The sequence below is a fragment of the Meles meles genome, chromosome 6, assembly GCF_922984935.1.
Source record: "Meles meles chromosome 6, mMelMel3.1 paternal haplotype, whole genome shotgun sequence".
Lineage (NCBI taxonomy): Eukaryota > Metazoa > Chordata > Mammalia > Carnivora > Mustelidae > Meles > Meles meles.
The window spans coordinates 44,339,471-44,359,583 of NC_060071.1; positions in this window are offsets into that span (position 1 = coordinate 44,339,471).

The following is a 20,113-nucleotide window of genomic DNA, read 5'->3' on the forward strand; positions in this document are numbered from 1 at the left end:
TTGCTTATAATAATCATAGTAGCCTCCGAGGCACACTGTATTCTCGCAAAAGTTTTAAATGCCTGTTTGTGGTCACTAACCACCAAGCAAATGATCTCCCTAACACTAGAACATCAGAAAAGGATACAAGGACAATGATCAACTTAAAGCATGTGAACCTGGTATTGTGGTTTGTGAACGCCGCAAAGAGATTCAGCAAAAAGACATCATGCCCTGTGAACATCACACAGAGATTAAGCAAAAAACTGCAAGAACTCTAGAGTGGTAGCTGGGAGTAGTGCTAATGCCTTCAATTTTGACCACATCTCTCAGTCAGGCTAAATGTCTAATCAAAGCAGGGAGTTGTTAAAAATAAGACAACAGGCCCAAAATGGAGTTGCTTATGCTAAGTCCCATGTCACCAAACCAAGACTTACCCTAATTATAATTTCAGCTCTCCCAGAAATGAAATCTTAAACCAGTCAATCAGGAAACACCCAATCAGCACTAGTGAGGTAATCTGCCTGAGAGACCGCTGCCATCCCCTAAAGGAAAGTAACTTTGCAATAACCTACCTGCTTTTTTGTCCATTATTACTTCCTTATTCCCACTCCCTCCTGCCTATAAGAGTCTTTCATTCTATATAGCTCCTTAGAGTTTCTTTCTATCTGCTGGATTGGATGCTGGCCAATTCAAATTGATTTTTTTGCTCAAATCCTTAACAATTTTAATATGCCTCAAGTTTATCCTTTAACAATGTGCAATACAATTTTAGAAGCACCCAGAAAAGTCAATGGATTACAAGTATCTCTACCAGGGCTCAAATGATCTTTTATTCCAAAATTGCCACAGGGTTTAAAATGTATGGGCCCTAGAATCTCTATTTGGGGATTTTAGTGATCCAAATATGATACCAAGGCATAAGGAACAGGTCGTAAGCCTTTTCCTAGACCTAGGCTTTGCTCAGGCAGAAGGTACAGAAAGAACACATAGTCTCTGAAATCTGGGGGAGATGGGAGGGCAGGGAACAGTCTGGATCAGAGCAGGTGTGAGGCGGGAAGGAGGGTTGAGAGGGCCAGAGGCTGTCTGGCTTTGAGAATGGACTTCTTTTAGTGGACAGAGAGGAAGTTAACTCTTAATAATAATAACAACAACAACAGCAACGACATAATAGGTGCTTCCTCAATTACAGTACCAAGTATTTTATCTATCAACTAATCTCACAAGGCTCCAACACCAGCATACCAGTGAGATTACATCAGAAGAACCACCTTTAAATTTTATTTTATTTTATTTTTTTAAAGATTTTATTTATTTATTTGACAGCGAGAGATCACAAGTAGACAGGCAGGCAGAGAGAGAGAGAGAGAGAGAGAGAAGCAGGCTCGCTGCCGAGCAGAGAGCCCGATGCGGGACTCGATCCTAGCACCCTGAGATCATGACCTGAGCCGAAGGCAGCGGTTTAACCCACTGAGCCACCCAGGCGCCCCCCACCTTTAAATTTTAAAAGCCGAGGGGCGCCTGGGTGGCTCAGTGGGTTAAAGCCTCTGCCTTCGGCTCAGGTCATGATCTCAGGGTCCTGGGATCGAGCCCCACATCGGGCTCTCTGCTCCGCAGGGAGCCTGCTTCCTCCTCTCTCTCTGCCTGCCTCTCTGCCTAGTTGTGATTTCTCTCTGTCAAATAAATAAAATATTTTTTAAAAAAATTTTAAAAGCCGAGAAAAGAAATCTATCAAAAGTTTTCATTAATTTGGACATCAGTATGTTGGAATGTGTGGTGACTTGAATCATGGTAAGGCTGATGCTCCCCTTTGCTTGGCAACCTGCCTCTTCATTGATAATGCAAATTGTGACTGCAAACAGCATCTCTGGGGGGCGTTTAAAGTGCTTAAGGGAACACACTGTGCACTTCAGAAGCGTTCCTTTTATATGCAATTAGTCTGTTCATGACACATCATTCTTATCTATTCATTAAAATAAGTCCCTGGCTTAGTTGGAGGCATTTTATGGATTTATAGAATCACAGAAGCTCAGAACTGGCTGGAGCCCAAAGGTCATCCAGTTCACCCCCCTGCTGGTGGTCACTCCTCTCTCCAACATCCATGCCTGGGCCACCATTGTTTCTGATCCTGGCCAGCAAGTAGTCACTCTTGACCTCTTCTAGAAGCCCCTGGAAAGATCATGGACTCTAGAGCCAGGAGGATCCGCAGCAAATCCTAACTTCATCCTTTACTAGTTACTTGAGCCTCAGTTGCCTCAAAAAGATAGTTTGCACTGTGGCTGGCATAGAGCATGGTGTCAAAATATAGACAGAAAGTAGGTCAGTGTTTGCTTGGGGGTGGGAATGGAGGGACAACAAATGGGTGGGAGGTTTCTTTTGGGGGTGATGGGAATGTTCTATAATTAGATCGCAATGATCCCACAACTCTGCAAATTGACTAAAAGTCATTGAACAAAACAAAGAAACAAGAAACAAAACAAGAAAAAAAGTGAATTTTAGAATACGTAAATTATGCTTCAATAAAGCTGTTTAAAAAAAAAGACAAGATAAAAAAAATACATAGGGACTTTTTTTTTTAGTTACAGAAAATGCCCAAGGTGCTAAGCATAGTACACATGAAATAAAACCTAATTTGGGGTGTTGTGGGAGAAAGTATATGCGGTTAAGAAGCAAAAAGAGTTTCAGAAAAGATTCTGCTTTGTGCTCTCAAGAAAATTAAAGAAAAAAATTGTCTCTATGAGAGATTAAAAATGAGATCATAAGGCAGACTGAGGAAAAAATATAGCTCCACAACCCCTTAAAAGAAATCCATGAGACCAATGTGTTTAAGAATTCAGAATCTTTTGAATTTTAGAAAGGTAATATGGGGCATTTTCCATAAATTACATAACACCCCCAACAGGGTATGTGGCAGCATCTCATAATTAAACACATGAATATTTCTTTAATGAAATGTATGAATATTCATACTAAGCAAGATAAATACGAGACTATAAATAGACTCCTGTCAGTTCAGGCTCAGTTTCGCCACCCAGGGAGTTGCTACAAACTTCAGAAAACTCTCGGTTTGTCAGACTTCCAGAGTTTTAGGAATAGAGATCTGGGGGTGATTTTGTCACCACAGTTATCATGCCCTTGCCTTTGACATTATAGCAGCTTTAGTGCTTGTTACTTCTGCTTCCCTTCTCCTCCCCATGTCTCATCCCTAGGGACTCTAAACAGTCTCTCCCGAGGGAGACTAAAGTTGTGGACCAAGCTTGGGGTTAGGTGGGACTTTTCTGCTCTGTCATTCATGAGCTTAGGGGAGAATGAGATCAAAATGAAAAATTTAAATGAGAAATACTGTTCAGGATAGAGTGGGGAGAGAAGGGAGGATCAAAATGTTTCCACTCAGGATAACAGGGATATGCTGAAAAAGCACGGGAATCAGAAAAATGAACATTTCAGGTCATTAGTAAGTTCAGGATCATTTATTTTGCTTATTTCTTGATTGATTTCAGAAGTACCCTGCAGAAGGTTATAAAGCCTTGCAAAAGGTTGACCACCTGCTCTTCTCTCATCTTTGATGCCCTGTGTGAGACCCTATCTTTGTACCTCCTCAATGGGAGGTACAGCAGGGGTCCAGGGTGACATGGCACCATGCCCAAGACAGCTAGACTTTCACCTCAGTCTGGTGACAACGATGTGAGAGCCCACCATGGCCGAGCAGACCCCAGCCTATGACCCTGAACTGCAGAGCAACTCTTTCCCTAGACTCTAAACTTCTTACGGGCAGGAACCTTGTGAATTAATGTTATATTAGGACCTAGGCAAGCTGCTCAATAAATACACATTGATTAACTGAATGGATGAAAGAACAAATAAGCTGAATGCCAAATAAAAGTGGACTGATAATTTACCGTTTTGCAAAGACTACCAACCTCTTGCTCTAGGATCAAAAATTTTATGGCAGGGATGCCTTTCCTTGGGTTCTCTTCATGCTACCCCAGATGACAGGTGTTCTTCTAAGTACCTGTTTCTCCTTGTGGATATCCAACATTAGGAAATATGAGAGGCGAGCCGGTTCTAGGAATGAGTGGAACGATAACACTGGTGTCCTAAAAAACGAATACAGCCTCTTACTATGTGACTCTCATGCAAGGAATCATTAACCACTGGCAAGACCAGAACAGAGCATGCGTTTTTTTCTTACCATAGTAAAAAAAAGTTCACCTAGTTGGAGGGCAAAGCAGCTCCTACTTTTCGACCAGAGAGCACCTTAGGGACTAGGGAGAGGAGCAGGGAAGTGATTTGCGTTGATGCTGAATTTGCGCCACAAGCAAGCAATTCGTGTCTTGAGAGACACAGAAGGGACTCTGGAGGTGCCGGTAAGGCCTCACTAGCCAATGTGTGGCCACTGCTTTAGAGAAACACAGACAACCCCTCACCCATGCCAAAGAGATTTAGAGAAATCTTTATTCAATGTATCGGCTTTTTCCTTGGAGCTTTGTTTACCTTATTACCATGTCTCCCCACCCCACACAGGCAAACAGTGTCATCATAGACAAAAATCACAAAATCACAGACTCTCAGTTTCAGGTGACCAAACACCCCATGTGGTTTTCTCATACACTCCCATGTAACCTTCAGGTGCAGGGAACACGGAAGCTAACATTTACAAAGCTCCTCATGTATGACCTGCACTTTATACATCTACATACACTTGTGTATATTATTTTATACCCTTAGAACTACTTACCTCGATGTCCCCCTCCTTACTACTGATGAGGAGACCGAAGTCAGCAACAGCGTATGACTTTCTCATGACTCGCGGCTAAAAGGAGCATGAGCTGTAAACTCAGAAATAAACTCCGAAGTCAACTCACTTTTCACTGTCTGTGGCCCCCGCAGCTTGCCAAGGGGCTGATTCCAATTCCTCCTGAGCACGAGGAGAAATCGCTATCCTTGAACCTTTCACCTGTGGCCCCGTGTCTGCTTTCTGAGGCCTTGGAGCTCAGGTCTAATGGTTCTTGCTCAGGCTTGTCCCTCTGATGTGTGAAGACAAGTATCTCCACTCTCCTCCTCAGGGCAAGGGCGTTCAGCTGTAAACCCAGGGCCAGGTGTCTCCCCGTAGTGGGCGCTTCCCCGCCCTGCAGGGTGAGGATAGCAGAGGGAGGGGAGGGGAGAAAGCCATGAACAAAAGTGGTTGATGATCCCGTGACTGGAAACGTCTTTGTCTTTGGAGACCTCAGAGTCTAAAGCCCATGCCAAGAAAGCTGCTCATCTCCGCTCCTCTGTAATCTTGGTGGGAGAAAAGCAGACAGGTGCATGCGGGGCGAAATGTGGATGCCCTCACTGTCTTCTGCCCCCAGAATACCAGGGCCTATTTTTTAGTCTTTTTTTTTTTTCTCCCAGGCTTTTCTGTTTCGTTCTTTTCTTCTTTCCTCCCTCTCTCCCTTCCTTCTTTTTTCTCCTCACAGCATCACAGTACAATAGAAATCCCAGTGAACTGATAATCTCCAAATCAGGGTTCAGGATCTGGCTGTGAACCTTCCCGCTGAGGTTCCCTGTGACAAGTCATCACAGCTTCTTGGGCCTCTCCTTCCTTAAGGAGAATCAGAATGACCCAAATCCAGGGGGGACAGTTACACGAGAGGAAGAAGCAGCGCAGAACCCTAAATGCTCTACACCACAAGACCTGGGTGCTGCATGACTGGGGGGGGGGGGCGGGGGGCGGTGAATTCCCAGTCCTGGCGCTGACCATGGCCCAGGGCTTGCTACAGAGGTTTCACATGCCTTCTCCTAGATCATCTCGGATGGTGTTAGGACCTGAAGGGATGTGGCCTGCAGCTTTCATTTACCATTTAGTAGTACCTGGAGGGAGGACAGGGCCCGAGGACATTGTTTTGGGCAGCAGTATTAAAACACCTCCATTTATCTGGTTGCAGTTTCAACAGAGGCACATTAGGTAAGTGACTAAATTAAATAAACATAGTCAATGAGATGCCATTCAATAAGTTATCATGCAGCTAAAGAAAATGACGTTGTAGAATATTTAATGATATGACCACAACATTTTTTTAAGCAAAATAAGCTGATTACAAAACAATATATACACGATGATCCTTCCATAAGCAATACAGGTTTATACAAGGGAGAATATACTCTAACATGCTTGCTTTTGTTATCTCTAGTTGGTGAACCGTGGGTGAATTTTATCATTTCGTTTTGCTTAATGGTACTTCAATATGCTGCAATAAAGATGAATTGCCTTTGCAATAAAAGATTTTTTTAAAATAAATAAACAAGTCCAAATCTACCCATTCATTAATGTCTCATGTCCTGAGGATAGTGTTTGGCCCAATTACTTCTCCAGCAGCTGTGGGGCTGTATTTCTTGTAAATAAACTGAATCCTTATCCATGAATTCTAGGAGACAGCCCTATCTCAGCATTGGCTGAAAAGTAAATCATTACTCTGGCTATCCTAGAAATCACTGTCTGCAGAGAGTTTGCATATAGGGCAATCGATGACTCCACACCAGGCTGGTTTTGAAGCTGGGTAGGAATGCTCAGCTGTATTCTGGAATGCACAGAGGGGTATATTTCCATGAGGGCAAAGGCGATTAGTAATTATTCTTTGTAATGCACGTATTGTACATGCATGTGTATTTACTCCAGGCAAATTACAAATTCACGGTGGCTACTAACACATACGTAACTCACACAAAAGCATGGTTTAGTCGAAGGCCAGTGCACTGAAAATGAAGTATTTCTTCTGTCACGTGTTTGAGACTATTTCGCTGTATGTGAGTCAGTTTACTCATTTGTGTAGGAGCCAGAATAAACCTTTAAATAGACAAAGCTGAGTTTGAATCCTGGGGACGTGCTTTGGTGGCTGTGTTATCTCAGGCAAGTTATTTAACTCTGCAAGCCTCAGTTTTTCTCTCCGCCCAATGGGCAATAATGCCTTCCTCCTGGGGTGTTACACCTCGCCCACAAGAACTCTTCTATCAATGAGAGAGAGAATGACCTGGCAATTGCACCTTTCACTTGAATGGAAGAGAAGAGGGTTGGGTTCCTTTTTATTCTGCCATTGAAATCTGCAGAGTGCCACACACACACACACACACACGTTGAGCATCAGCAACAACGCACATTGTTCAATGGCTATGCACCTACTGTAAAAGGGTCTCATGTCTTCAGCAGCCTCAAGCAACAGCCTATTCCAAAGACGTGCTTTATCTTAATAATGAAGCTTCTTCTTTCCAGCAATGGAACTTTCAAATGTTGACAATGTTAAATAAAAATTTTTCTAAAACGTATTTTAGGATAATTATCCATTATCCTGGCTTCTTAAACTGAATTTACTGACCTGCATGTAAATGTTCACTGACGGCTCAGGTCCCCGTTATTATGCTGTGGATGACAGCTCTGTCCTTGCATTCATACATGTGCGTGTCCTCTCCCTTCCTTGGTTCTAGTTGTTTCTTTTGCTGCTATTGTACCTTCCTTGAAAAGCAATCCTTAAGACTTTCCAGTTGCAATAAAATCAGGGCTATAGGATTATCCAGGGCTAACTCCCTCTTGGAGAAATCAGAAGCATATTTGGAGAGATGAAGAGAAACAGTGGAGATAGGTTTTCTTCAAGGTGTTTAATCGACTATGGATTGGTGAGCTGAGTAAAAGAGCTTAATAGGATTTGAATGGCAAATAAAAATCAATAAGGATAAAATAAAAGTCTGCTCAAAGAAAGAAAGTACAGGGCTTGAGTCCAGCCACTGTGTGGTACTTCCTTTCCAGAGACCCTCAGAAATCTTTTCTATACAGCCCTGGGATCAAGAGGGTTGAGAGAGCTGGAAAACTGACCTCCAGATAAGAGAGCTATCTATATGCACACTCACCAACACACACACACATGCACACGTCCCATATGTGCGTATACAGATACACACCCACACAAAAATGGAGGAGGAGATTGGGTCCCTATATGGGCTAGCTCAAAGAAATAAGCTCCATTTAACCCCTGTTGGCTTAAACAGGTCTTTTTTTAAACGGTGCACTTTGAGATAACCTGGAGGAGATCTGTGCTCTGAATGTGTTAAAGGGCTTGAGAAATCTACACCAGAGGGAGTCAAATCCTTATTCTCATTTCCTGCCTGTTCCTACAGCAACTGCCTCACGCCTATTGAAGAAACATGCCTTTTCTCTCCGATACCACAGAACACCTGCCAGAGAAGGAACAAATACAAAAACTTTAACAGCATCTCAAGAGTGTTCCCCCTTTGCTCCTCACCAACTACTGACAATCAATGTAAAAGTAATCCTAGTTTTTATTTGAAGCTATCTTGGCTTTAAAAGAACCTTCCAAAAAATGATTGATGCGATGAATTAAACCCGTAGGTAACCCCTGAAATCTGCTTTGAATAGCAACAAATTCCTAACAATATCTTCAACGCCTGCAGCAACGAAATCTAATCTCTGAACTCCTAAAGGTCAAGATTTGCTGTCTGGTAGCACGGCTCAAGAGTAAATGCTCCCTAATGCTGCGCTAGGCGATTGCTTTGCACTCCAGACAATGTCAATTTTGTCCAAGTAGCTGCAGATGTGTCTAGCATTAAGTCAGAATGGTGTCAAGGGCCCTTCTTCAACACCGGCTGCTTCTCAGAGAAACTGGTCCTAAAGCCCTAGTCTATTACAGTCCATGCCCAAAAGGCAGACATTTAAGGCTTAAAGGAGGATGGAGAATAAAGCTGCATTAGATTTTTTAATGTTTCTGAGTCAGGAGACCCAGGGGAAGAAATTCTCTGGTGATCCAAATGTCCTTCCCTCTCCCCTCACACCAACATTCTTTTGGATTTCCTGATTAAGGTGCTGCCACAATATCTATGAAGTCCTACCCTTGAGCTGCTTTCCTGATAAACCATTCATCACTGCTCTGGCCTGTTCTAGCTATGGAAAAGCTATAATAGACTAATGAAACCATTAAATTAAGAAGTGTGTATGTTACAGGAAGTAATGTACCAAGGGAAGGCATGCGATGGGGGCAGGGAAGTAGAGACGGAACCACCCTCTGAACAGAGTACTCAGTATAATGAAGCCTGCAAATGTATCAGCTCCTTCCTCCCCAGCCCGGCAAAGAAGACTCGCTCACTGCTCCCCTCCCCCAACAACCACCCTCTCCGCTCCCCCCCACCCCCTGACAATAAACCTCTTTAGTTTAAACCACCCCCCTTTTTTTTAAAGCAGGAAAACATTGTAACTGATTGAAAGCACACCTATAGATTTGGATGAAGCTGTTCTGGTTTTTAAAATTGCTAAGGCTCAGATGGAAGTATTTTATTTTTTAAAATTGGTAAGGTAAGCATAAACCAGGTAATTGTTCTCACATTTTACTGAGAAAACCGTATTCATCTGCCGCCTTTAGTATTTCTGCTACTCTGGAATAATCTCTTTTTAATTCCTTTCTATGTCCTCTTCATCCTTTGTTACCCTTAAAATTACCAAATGTCAACCTGGGGCAGGTACCCCTGAGTTCCTGTAGGCATGCCTTGCCAGTCTGTGGAGGAAAACAGTTATGCTGTTCCTTGTGTTAAACAAAAGATTCTTCTTCTTTCGGAGAGAGAGAGCGCGTGAGGGAGCGTATGCGCACTGGGAAGGGGCTGAGGGAGATGGAGAGAGAGAATTCTAAGCAGGCTCCATGCTCAGTGCGGAGTCCAACATGGGCTCCATCCCATAACCTGAGATCATGACCTGAGCCGAAATCAAGAGTTGGATGCTTAACTGACTGAGTCACCCAGGCGCCCCAACAGACTCTTTTTGGAAGAACATCTTACATTTCATTGACAGCATCCATGATCCAGGATGGGAAAACATGTCACGTAATTCTCCATACTGTCCTGAGTTTCTTCTTAGCAAAAGATAAATAACAAGGGGCAGAGGTTGCCACCAAATTACTCTGAACCATCTCTGTCCAAAACCACGGTGGCATTCCATAGATAAAATGTCATCTGTTCTGTGAAATCAATGAAGGAAGCAAGTCTCACTTCTCTGCATCAGGAAACATGTCACCGAAAACCCCGAGTTTGTTTTTCTTCTCCATTTCAGTCCTGGCTGTATCATGTTTCGGCCTTTCTTTTCTGCCAACAACTTTCATTGGCAGCCAAGTACATGTGGAAGGAAGGCTAGCCTAAACCAGGGGTATAAACTACGGAATCCCGGCAGGTATCATGCATGAGTGAAGACAGCAGGCATACTACGAAAGTGAGTGGCAGGACATGTGGTGACTGATTCAACCTAAGTCAAGCACTGCCATGCAGAAATGCTTCCTTGTGTGGTTGGATTGTCGGATTTTTTTTTAAGAGAAGAGAAATATGGATTGTATTGGGGGTGAAATCTCCAGATGTAATATTGGCTAAATTTTTAATAACATGGTACAGGGGCACCTGGATGGCTCAGTGGGTTAAGCCTCTGCCTTCGGTTCAGGTCACGATCCCATGGTCCTGGGATCGAGCCCCGCATCTGGCTCTCTGCTTGGCAGGGAGCCTGCTTCCCCCACTTTCTCTGCCTTCCTCTCTGCCTACTTGTGATCTCTGTCTGTGAAATAGATAAATAAAATCTTAAAAAAAAAAACAAACCTATTAAATTCTTTAAAAAAAAAAACCAAACATGGTACAGGCAAACAAAATTCAGCTGCCTATCAGATCAAGCCCTCGGGATGCCATTTGTGATTTCTGCTTGAAATCCATTTACAGCTCAGCTCAAACAGGGAGTCAGCTGATTAATTAGAAGTGTTGGTAGAGAGATCCAGAATGGTGGAGAGGCAGCACAAGATCTGCCTATAATTGGACCAGCTGGAGGGAAATTCAACCTGCACGTCGTCCACACAGGCCTACAGATGAGCAAATCTCAGGACTTTACCAATGGGATTGGGTTCAAAAGTCTCTTATTCCAAAAGTAGAAGTATGAGGGTAATTTGTGCCCAAAGAGGTCAAAACTAAGAGATGTAGCTAAAGAGGTTAAGAAAGGTGAGTTGTGGGGAGCTGGGTGGCTCAGTGGGTTAAGCCTCTGCCTTTGACTCTGGTCATGATCTCAGGGTCCTGGGATCGAACCCCACATCCCTGCTGAGCAGAGAGCCTGCTTCCGCCTCTCTCTCTGCTTACTTGTGATCACTTTTTCTGTCAGATAAATAAATAAAATCTTAAAAAAAAAAAGAAAAGAAAAGAAAAAAGAAAGGTGAGTTGTAAGTTCAGATCACCCAAGGTCTAAATGAGGATGCTCTTACGGACTGAACATAGGTGTCCCCTCAAAATTCATGTGTTGAGGCCCTCATCCGCAATGTGATAGTATTTGAAGGTGGGAGTTAACTGGATTTGGATGAGATCGTGGGGGTGGAGCCCCGCTCAGATTGGCTGGTGGCGTGACATACATGTGCCCGCCCACCCTCCTTCTTCCTGTGTCCCTCTCCCTCTGCCACGTGAGGATACAACAAGAAAACAAACACCTGTAGACCGGGAAAACGGCCCTCACTAAGAACTGACCATGCTGTCACCCTAATCCCAAAACTCCAGTCTCCAGAGCTATGAGAAATAAATGTTTATTTTTTAAGCCACCCAGTCTATGATAGTCCATAATAGCAACCCAAACAGATTAAGACATATGCTAAGCAGGATTTATCACACCTTGCCAATTCCAATGGATTGGGCCAAATGATTGCTGGGATGGCTGAGAAGCTGAGAGGAAAGAGTGCTAAGAATAGTGGTTACTTAAGTGCAGTGATTTCAATTCCTGGTCTAAAAGAGCCTAAGATTTGGGGCGCCTGGGTGTCTTAGTTAAGCACCTGACTTCAGCTCAAGTCATAATCTCAGGGTCCTAGGATTGAGCCTTGGCGTTGGGTTCCCTGCTCAGTGGGGAGCCTTCTTCTCCCTCTGCCCTTCTCCCTGCTTGTGCTCTCTCTCAAATAAATAAAATATTAAAAAATAAATAAATAAAAGGGCCTAAGATTTTAGGGATTACCACTTAGTTCTTACTTGGGTGGGCAGGGGTTCCAGTTCTACAACAAAACCATGGGCCCTCGGAAGTAACCTGCCTGGTATCTTTAAGTCGTGTGTACAGAGATTCTATAGAATCCATCCAAATATGGACTTGCATCATGCATTTTGAAACAATAATGAACATTCATTCACATTGGAAAGAGCAGTTAAAAATACAGATTCTAAAATGAACAACTCAGTATCTGTGACTATAAAGCAAACCATTGAGTGATAACATGTATAAAGGTATTATCTGCCCTTAATATTTAAATATTAGAATTAGGTGACTCATTTGCTCTTTGGAAAGCCACTGAAGTGGATGCAGGAGTGCACTACTCACATTCCCCTCCAGGACCTAACAATTACTCTCCAGCTGCTGGGAGTGTTGGTTACTGATGGCTCACAGCTGAGTCCTCTCCAGGACCTGCCCTCAGCCACAGAGCTGCTCCTGGGGGCAGCCTCCATTCAATGGCTCATCAAAGGAGGATTAAAAAGTCTTAACCTCCCTTGCTTCAACTGGAACAACTTAGAAGGGTCATCTAGTTCCAGAGCTCCCATAAGATGACCTGAAGCCTCTGCTGCATCCACCTCACAGTCCAATACCTCCTCTGTCCGATGTCTCCTCCTCCATTCTCTGTTCTGCACATAAATCTCAGAATCTGCTTCCTGGAAACTGACATACAACATGGATCAAGTTGAAATACATATAGAATAATAAAATATCAAAGACGCTGTATGCCTGGCAAATTTTAAATGACTTTCATACGGATGGAATAAAACGGAAAATTTAGGGAAGCAGGAAAGATACATACATTTTAATGAAAAGTATTTCCAATTGTTCATACCAGCTTTACTTATGTGTAAAAATGTATGTTGTTTCAGTTTATCTAGGATGCCTCTTTGTTCATTTGGAGGATCTTCCCCCACTCCAGGGGATTTGAGAAGCAGATGCCAACTGTGGTACCAAAGTCCCTGGAGCAGGAGTAGGCAAATGACCCTGGTTTGACTGATCTATAATGATTAGTCCAAGAGAAGAACATGTGAGCAAGGCAGAGCCAAGAAGAGTCATTCCATGAGATTAATGGAACACAACAAAAAAAGATTATTTCAGGCGTGCCTGGGTGGCTCAGTGGGTTAAGCCTCTGCCTTCAGCTCAGGTCATGATCTCAGGGTCCTAGGATCGAGCCCCGCATCAGCCTCTCTGCTCAGCGGGGAACCTGCTTCCCCTCTCTCTCTGCCTCCCTCTCTGCCTACTTGTGATCTCTGTCTGTCAAATAAATAAATAAAATCTTTTTTTAAAAAGGTTCTTTCTTCTTTTATCATAAGCTATGATAATGTCAGCCTGGAGTTGCTGGTGGCCACTCCCATTTACAATAGAAGAGAATAAATAAGGCTGACATGTAGAGAGAAAGAGAGCCAAGAGATGAGGAGATAAGACAAAACTCTCTATGCCCTTGGATCCAACTGTGTCTGAAGTCAGAACCTTGGACAACCCAGTTATATAAGCCAAAAATATTCCCCTTCATTTTGCTTTATGATGGGATGTCCATCACTTGCAACTGATGGAGTCCTGACCAATTAATTGCATTAATCATCCAGAGACAGATTAAAAATAAAACCAAATGACAATTAGGATTGTCATAACAGCAAAGCAGAGGTCCCAAGAGCGTTACAAAATCTGAGCAAAGAAATGGAGTTATGAAAAAGAGAGGATGCATTCTGGGGAAGCTCTCGGTGAAAAGCTCAAACCTAGAAGCACTATTAATCAGGCAGAATATAGAATAAAGCATAGGCAGAAATAAAATGAGGTTTACGGTGTAAAAAAGTCACAATGGCCCACAAAATAAAACAAATGGGGCAGTAAAAACTCCACCTGGTATTTTTGGAATGCAGGAAACAAAGTGTGGAGTTGAGGTCAGGAGAGATAGAGGAGGGCGACCTGACCTGGGGGCTCAGGCTGAGAAGGCTGATGGTGGTGGGGAGTGTTCAGTCAGGCAGTCTGAAGGAAGAGGCATTCAGACTCGTGTTAGCAAAGAAGGAAGCAGGTGGTGAGGCTCACTGGTTTACCCACATTCTGCAATTTATAAGGGGCAGATTACCTATGAAGCTAACAGAAACTAAGCTTCAGTGCCCCTCACTTGGAAAAGACCCTTAAACATCCTGTGAGGGGCTCCTGTAATTTGCTTACATGGTCATAAGTGTTTGGAAAATTTGCCAAAGCAAGATATGTTAGCCATTGTTGGTTAACAAGAGGTGTAAGACACTCTTTCTAATCTGATTTCCTCTCTTTCATCCTGCCCCTTGTGTTTTGTGGTGTTAACGTGGTAATGAGCATCCTGGGGATCCAGCTAAGGAGAAGTTGAGCTGGGGATCTGTTTTGCATTTAATGGACCACATTTGTGTTGTGTCGTTCAAGGTCTCTTCCGTGTGCCGTTACCGCAGTATGGCTTTACCATCCTGGTATAGGAATGTCTTCCAGGAATACTCTCACCTACTTTGCTGGCTCATGAAGGTGCAGGGCAAGAGGGGCGAGAGCCATGGGAGTGTGTCCTCTGCCAACTGACACGAGACATATGTGAGTATGAAAGAAGAAATGCCTTCAAAAACAGAGCCAGAAAGTAGTTACATGAACGCTCCTTCCAGTCGTCAGATGTAGACAATTATAAGCGGCTCCAGCTTTCATCACCATGTAGTCAGAAGAGAATTTGCATCTCCTGTCAGCAATAAACTCAGTAATACAAGGTACACAATTACTACATATTTTCTAGAATTCTGGTAAGGATCATGTGATTTAGAATATAAAAGACTCCTTGCGTTTAAAGCACCTTTGGCAGTACTACAAACAGTGGTAAGTTGTATGCTGTGTGCATTTTCACAAAAAATAGTGAATCAAGTCACACATTCCATGCATCTACAAATACAACATGGATGAGAATGCCACAAAATTCCTATACTATAAACAGGGCTTTAACAACAAAATGGCTAATTCGGGATGTCATTTCAAAGAATATTTAAGACGAGTTCTGGCACAAGAAAATTTCAAATGTTCTGAAGTCTTACAGGTCTTCAGTGAAAGAAACTCAGTGAAGTGAAGTTCCTCCCAAATTTAAAAACAATCTTAAAGTCTGTGACATTATGATAATAATTTGTGAAGCTCAAAAATAAGGTTCTCTAAGTGGTCAATAAGTGAAAAATTTTTGTCAACCATATTAAAGGGAAATTATCTTGAGGAAATTATTTTTCTCTATAGAAAACTGAAAATTTTTCATTTGAGAAGGCAAAGTATTTATGGCTAGAAAATACTGAGGAGAAGGTATTATAGAAATATGCCAAGCAGGGCACCTGGGTGGCTCAGTGGGTTAGGCCACTGCCTTCGGCTCAGGTCATGATCTCAGGATCCTGGGATTGAGTCCCGCATCGGGCTCTCTGCTTAGCAGAGAGCCTGCTTCCCCCCCTCTCTCTCTCTCTGCCTGCCTCTCTGTCTACTTGTGATCTCTCTCTGTCAAATAAATAAATTTAAAAAAATAAAAAAACCTCCAAAAAAAAAAAAAGAAATATGCCAAGCAGATAATTAATGATGGGTCTAATTAATGTTATCTTTCTGGATTTTGTGATGCTTGCAGTATTTTCAATTTTATCATTTATTTGGATTTCTATTATCAATCTAAACAGACATACTCAATCATACCTGATTTTGTATCTGTAATTCTGTATTTTTTGGTAAGGACCCCATCCCATCCCCCAGGCTATCTAAGCACCATGCCCCATGAAACCTGTTGCTGGGGTTGGATTTCCTCCACTGGACAAGAGAGAAAGGTTAAGAAACCTATTTTTCTACCATTCAGCTTAAAATGCAAACATTTGCTTTATTTATTTTTCTTTTTTAAGATTTTATTTATTTATTTGACAGAGAGAGAGATCACAAGTAGGCAGAGAGGCAGGCAGAGAGAGAGGAGGAAGCAGGCTCCCCGTGGAGCAGAGAGCCCGACGCGGGGCTCGATCCCAGGACCCTGAGATCATGACCTGAGCCGAAGGCAGCAGCTTAATCCACTGAGCCACCCAGGCGCCCCCAAACATTTGCTTTAATCAGTGTCAATGAGTTTCATTTTTCGCTGTTTGTAAGGTGTGTGTTGGCGGGGTTGCTGGGTGACAGTGGTCAACAGGATCTGGAGGAGGAGAAGGGAAATAGAAGAGAGAGAGCAGGGAGGAGGATGGAGAGTGAGGACCATCCCTGCCTGGGGGAGATGGAAGGATACAGACAAGAAAAGCCTGGGGAACGGGGAACAACGTTTGTCCCTTTACCTTCAGCTACCAAATAGGAGCTGTGCACAGGGGGTTGCCCGTGCGGTAACAAGGCTGCATGATTTATGAAGTGTTTCTGAACCCAGCCCCACATCCTATAAAGAAGGTTCATTCCCCGGGGATTCGTTAATCAAGGAGCACTGTACAAACACCACTTCCTGTGGGATGTTAATATGTCTAAAGCAGGAGAGAGCGAGAGAGCAGGGAATCATTGTTTAGGGGAGAGAGAAATTAAAAAATAAAAAATAAAACTCGCCTTGTTGTAGGTAGGGCCCTTTGCTAACAAGTGAAAAATAAGCAACTTTCTTATGTAAGCGTTTTGACATCTGAAAAGTAGATTCTGTACTTAATTAAAAAGTAAATACTTTCTTCCAGCTCCTAAGCTTCTTGTTCTTAGTGTTCTTAGTACCATGGAGCAGCCTGTTCTAGCTAATTCCGGCCTAAGAGCTGGACTTTGCTGTTTATTTACATGAGTTGTTTGTGTATGTGGGCTCTTAGGAATAAAGGAAAAAGCTGGGGCTTTTAGGGAGATGACATGCCACCTGGCCCCAGTCCCCTAGCCTGGCTTGCAGATGTAGAGGGGAGGGGTGGGACCAGAAGTGGACGGAGTTCTCTCTAGAGAAGGTGCTGTGAGGCTCTGAGCACCAGCAGGGCGGCGGGGGTGGGTGTGGGTGTGTTTGTGTGTGTGTGCAGAGCTGAAGAAGGAGAAATACAGCTGTCTCAGGAGCCCAGGAGCATCGGTGCCTAGGGCCGGATACCAGCCCTTTCCCAGGGCGCAGTCAAAAGAGTGGCACTCAGAAGTTAGCTGTGCAGGTAGGATACTGACAAGGCAGTGTTAGAGCAGTAAAATGGAATGGGAGAGAAGACCTGAGGTGACTGAAGCGGGCAGACAGATGCATGAGCCAGATGCCAAGCCAGCCTTGTCATCTCTTTGGCCTTATTCCCCTTGACCTACTGCCTAACTTGATCTTACCATTCATAAGACCAGGAGAAATAAGATCCCCAAGGAGAAGACAAGAGACAGTGTTTCTCCTATACCTGAAACTACAGCTTAGGGAACAATCCAGTAATGTGAGACAATGAGATCAGAGCCCAAATACAGAGGATCCAGAAGTAAATTTTTTTTTTTTTTTTTTCAGAAGTAAATTTTAAGAGGGAGACTCTAGGAGTCTACACTGAAAAATCAACCTCAGTGCTTTTGATAACTCCCAACCTTGGTGGGAAGTGGAGAAAAGGGAGAGAGTTTCTTCAGTCCTTGTATCCTGGATGCTAACCAGAACCTTAAAATTCATTCTCCAGGGGCGCCTGGGTGGCTCAGTGGGTTAAAGCCTCTGCCTTCCGCTCAGGTCATGATTCCAGGGTCCTGGGATCCAGCAAGGCATTGAGCTCTCTGCTCAGCAGGGAGCCCGCTTCCTCCTCTCTCTCTCCCTGCCTCTCTGCCTCCTTTTGATCTCTGTCTGTCAAACAAGTAAATTTAAAAAATCTTAAAAAAAAATTCATTCTCCAGGACTGAGATTTCCAGTGGGTGTGTGGGATCAAAAAGACCCCCTTGGGGTAACACTGGGGCTGGATGGACAAATCTCTTCCTTCTGTCCCCCAGTCTCCAGCCCTTTGGAACACTGTTGTATCCACCAAGGCTCTTATGGTTGCAAATGATAGAAACTCACTGAAAGTGACAATAGCCACAAAAATTGGAGAGGGGGAGACAAGAGATTGTTTGTACATATCACTGAGATGTCATTACTTTTCTTTACGCTTGGCTAAAATAAAGGGGCTCAAATGATTTTATTAGGACACTGTCTCTAATTCTTGGTGGCCCTCTTCTGTTGGTGGCAAAATGGCCCTAGCAGTTCCGTATTTATACGGACTTCAGAATCTGCAATCTCAGAAAAAGAGAGAATCTGTTTTTCCCCCAAAATGTTAGCAGAAGTAGCAAGTGGCTTCTCAATGATCAGGCTTAGGCCATGTGGCCATTCCTGAACCAATCACCATATCCCAGAGGATGAGATTGGTCAGTTGGAAATGGGAATGAGACCAGCTCCACCTGAAACACATGGACTGAAAGTGGGGGTGATTCTCCAACGGAAAACTGTGAAATGTCATTAAAATATGAGAAGAGAAAAGCCAGACAAGCAAAGGAAATATGCACTATAATTGTTATGCATGTAAGATCTAATTTAAATGATCAGATAGGGCAGGCTGGTAGGAGGCAGGAGTTACCGAAAATACTCATTGTGGATGTATGAAAGAGAGAAGGACATTCCACAGCTACTGTGTGGCAACAAAAAAGAGTGACATTATGGGCCAGCTGTGCTCACTCTAGTCTCACTCAGGTCTTTTTGGCTTCCACTGGCAAACAAAACCACTTTCTTCTTCAATCTCACCCCTTTCCTCACTGGCTGTCTGCATGAGTCATGGGCTGTCTGTTCTGATCAGGACAACTGGGGTGTCTTCCATGCCCACTGTCATATTCTAGCCAGGACTATCCTGTCCTCAGCTCTCTTTACCAAGAAGGAGCACTTGACTCTTTCTTGCCTGAGGGTAGCCACTGACTGGAGAAGAGGCGTACATGACACATGAGTGGTCCATCTATGGACTAGTAGGTGACTCCCTGACGTGTCTTGGAGGCAAGAGTAATTAACCAAACCAATCCTACTGGAAGCTGGGAAAGTACCCTGTTCCCCTGGCAGTATCTGTTCTTCGTGGCTGTTAGCTTCTGGAGCTAGCTCTAGTCTACATGACTCCTCATACTAATCAACACCCGCTTCTTTCTTCAGAGGCTCTTAAGTTTTATCACTTCAATGTAAACCTCCAACACAGAGCAATAATTCACTACACCCCAGAGGCAGCAGCTTTGGTTGTCCCAAGTCCTCTCTGGTGACAAGCTAAGTCACAGAACAACCCAGAACGGAACACCACTATAGTAAATTCTCCGTGTTGTTTTCGGGAAACGGATGCTTGAGTGGCTGACAACATGAGGCACACACAGCAGCAGGGCTGGACCCTATCAAAGGTAACTGTGTGTACATCAGATTCTGTCCAGGTCAGGAAAACGGGCCAGAACACCCAAAAGGGTGGGAGGGAAAGAAGGTCAGGACATCCAACCGTGCATAGCCCTTATTCTAAGATAGCAGCTTGTTAAAAACATCGCAGCTGCAGCAAGATGAAAAGGTGCATCAGGCCACCTACCTTTGCCCTGGAAGATAGATATGCTTCAGGGGAAAAAAAAAAAAAAAAGGAAAAAGAGAGAAAGCTATGGATAAGAACCAGTATAATAAATTAGAGAGAAAGACACTGCTCCTAGCCATATAATATATGAATTTTCCCAACTTGTCAGCTTGTCAAAAATGGAATCTTGATTCCTCTCCATCAACGTCAAACCTTTCCTGCCTAGTAAACATTTGTAGGTGCAGGCAGGGAAGAGGTGAGAGTAGCATTTGATAAGTGCTCGGGGAACACAGCTTTAGAAAAGCACATTAACCCTTTTGCCTGTTCCAGCTCCTTCGGGGGAGATAGAACAGGTGGGCTTAATTAGCTCTGAAAAAAGTCCTTGAAATTCCCTAGAAAGCTATGCAAGCAGATGTCACTCTCTGGCACTAAGTGTTAAAGAGGTGTCTTTGAAACAAGCCCAGTGAAAGGTAGAGAGCAGATTTGTTTTAATGAAACTAAGCTTCCACCCTCACTTTACAGACATTTGAAGACAAGGTATTTAGTCTAAAGGTTTACAATTTCAGTTCTAACTGTACCACGTAATGGTTGAGGTGAATTTAAATGGCATCTTGTCAGGACAGTAATTCCAGTAAAATTATCCCGCCACCCTCTT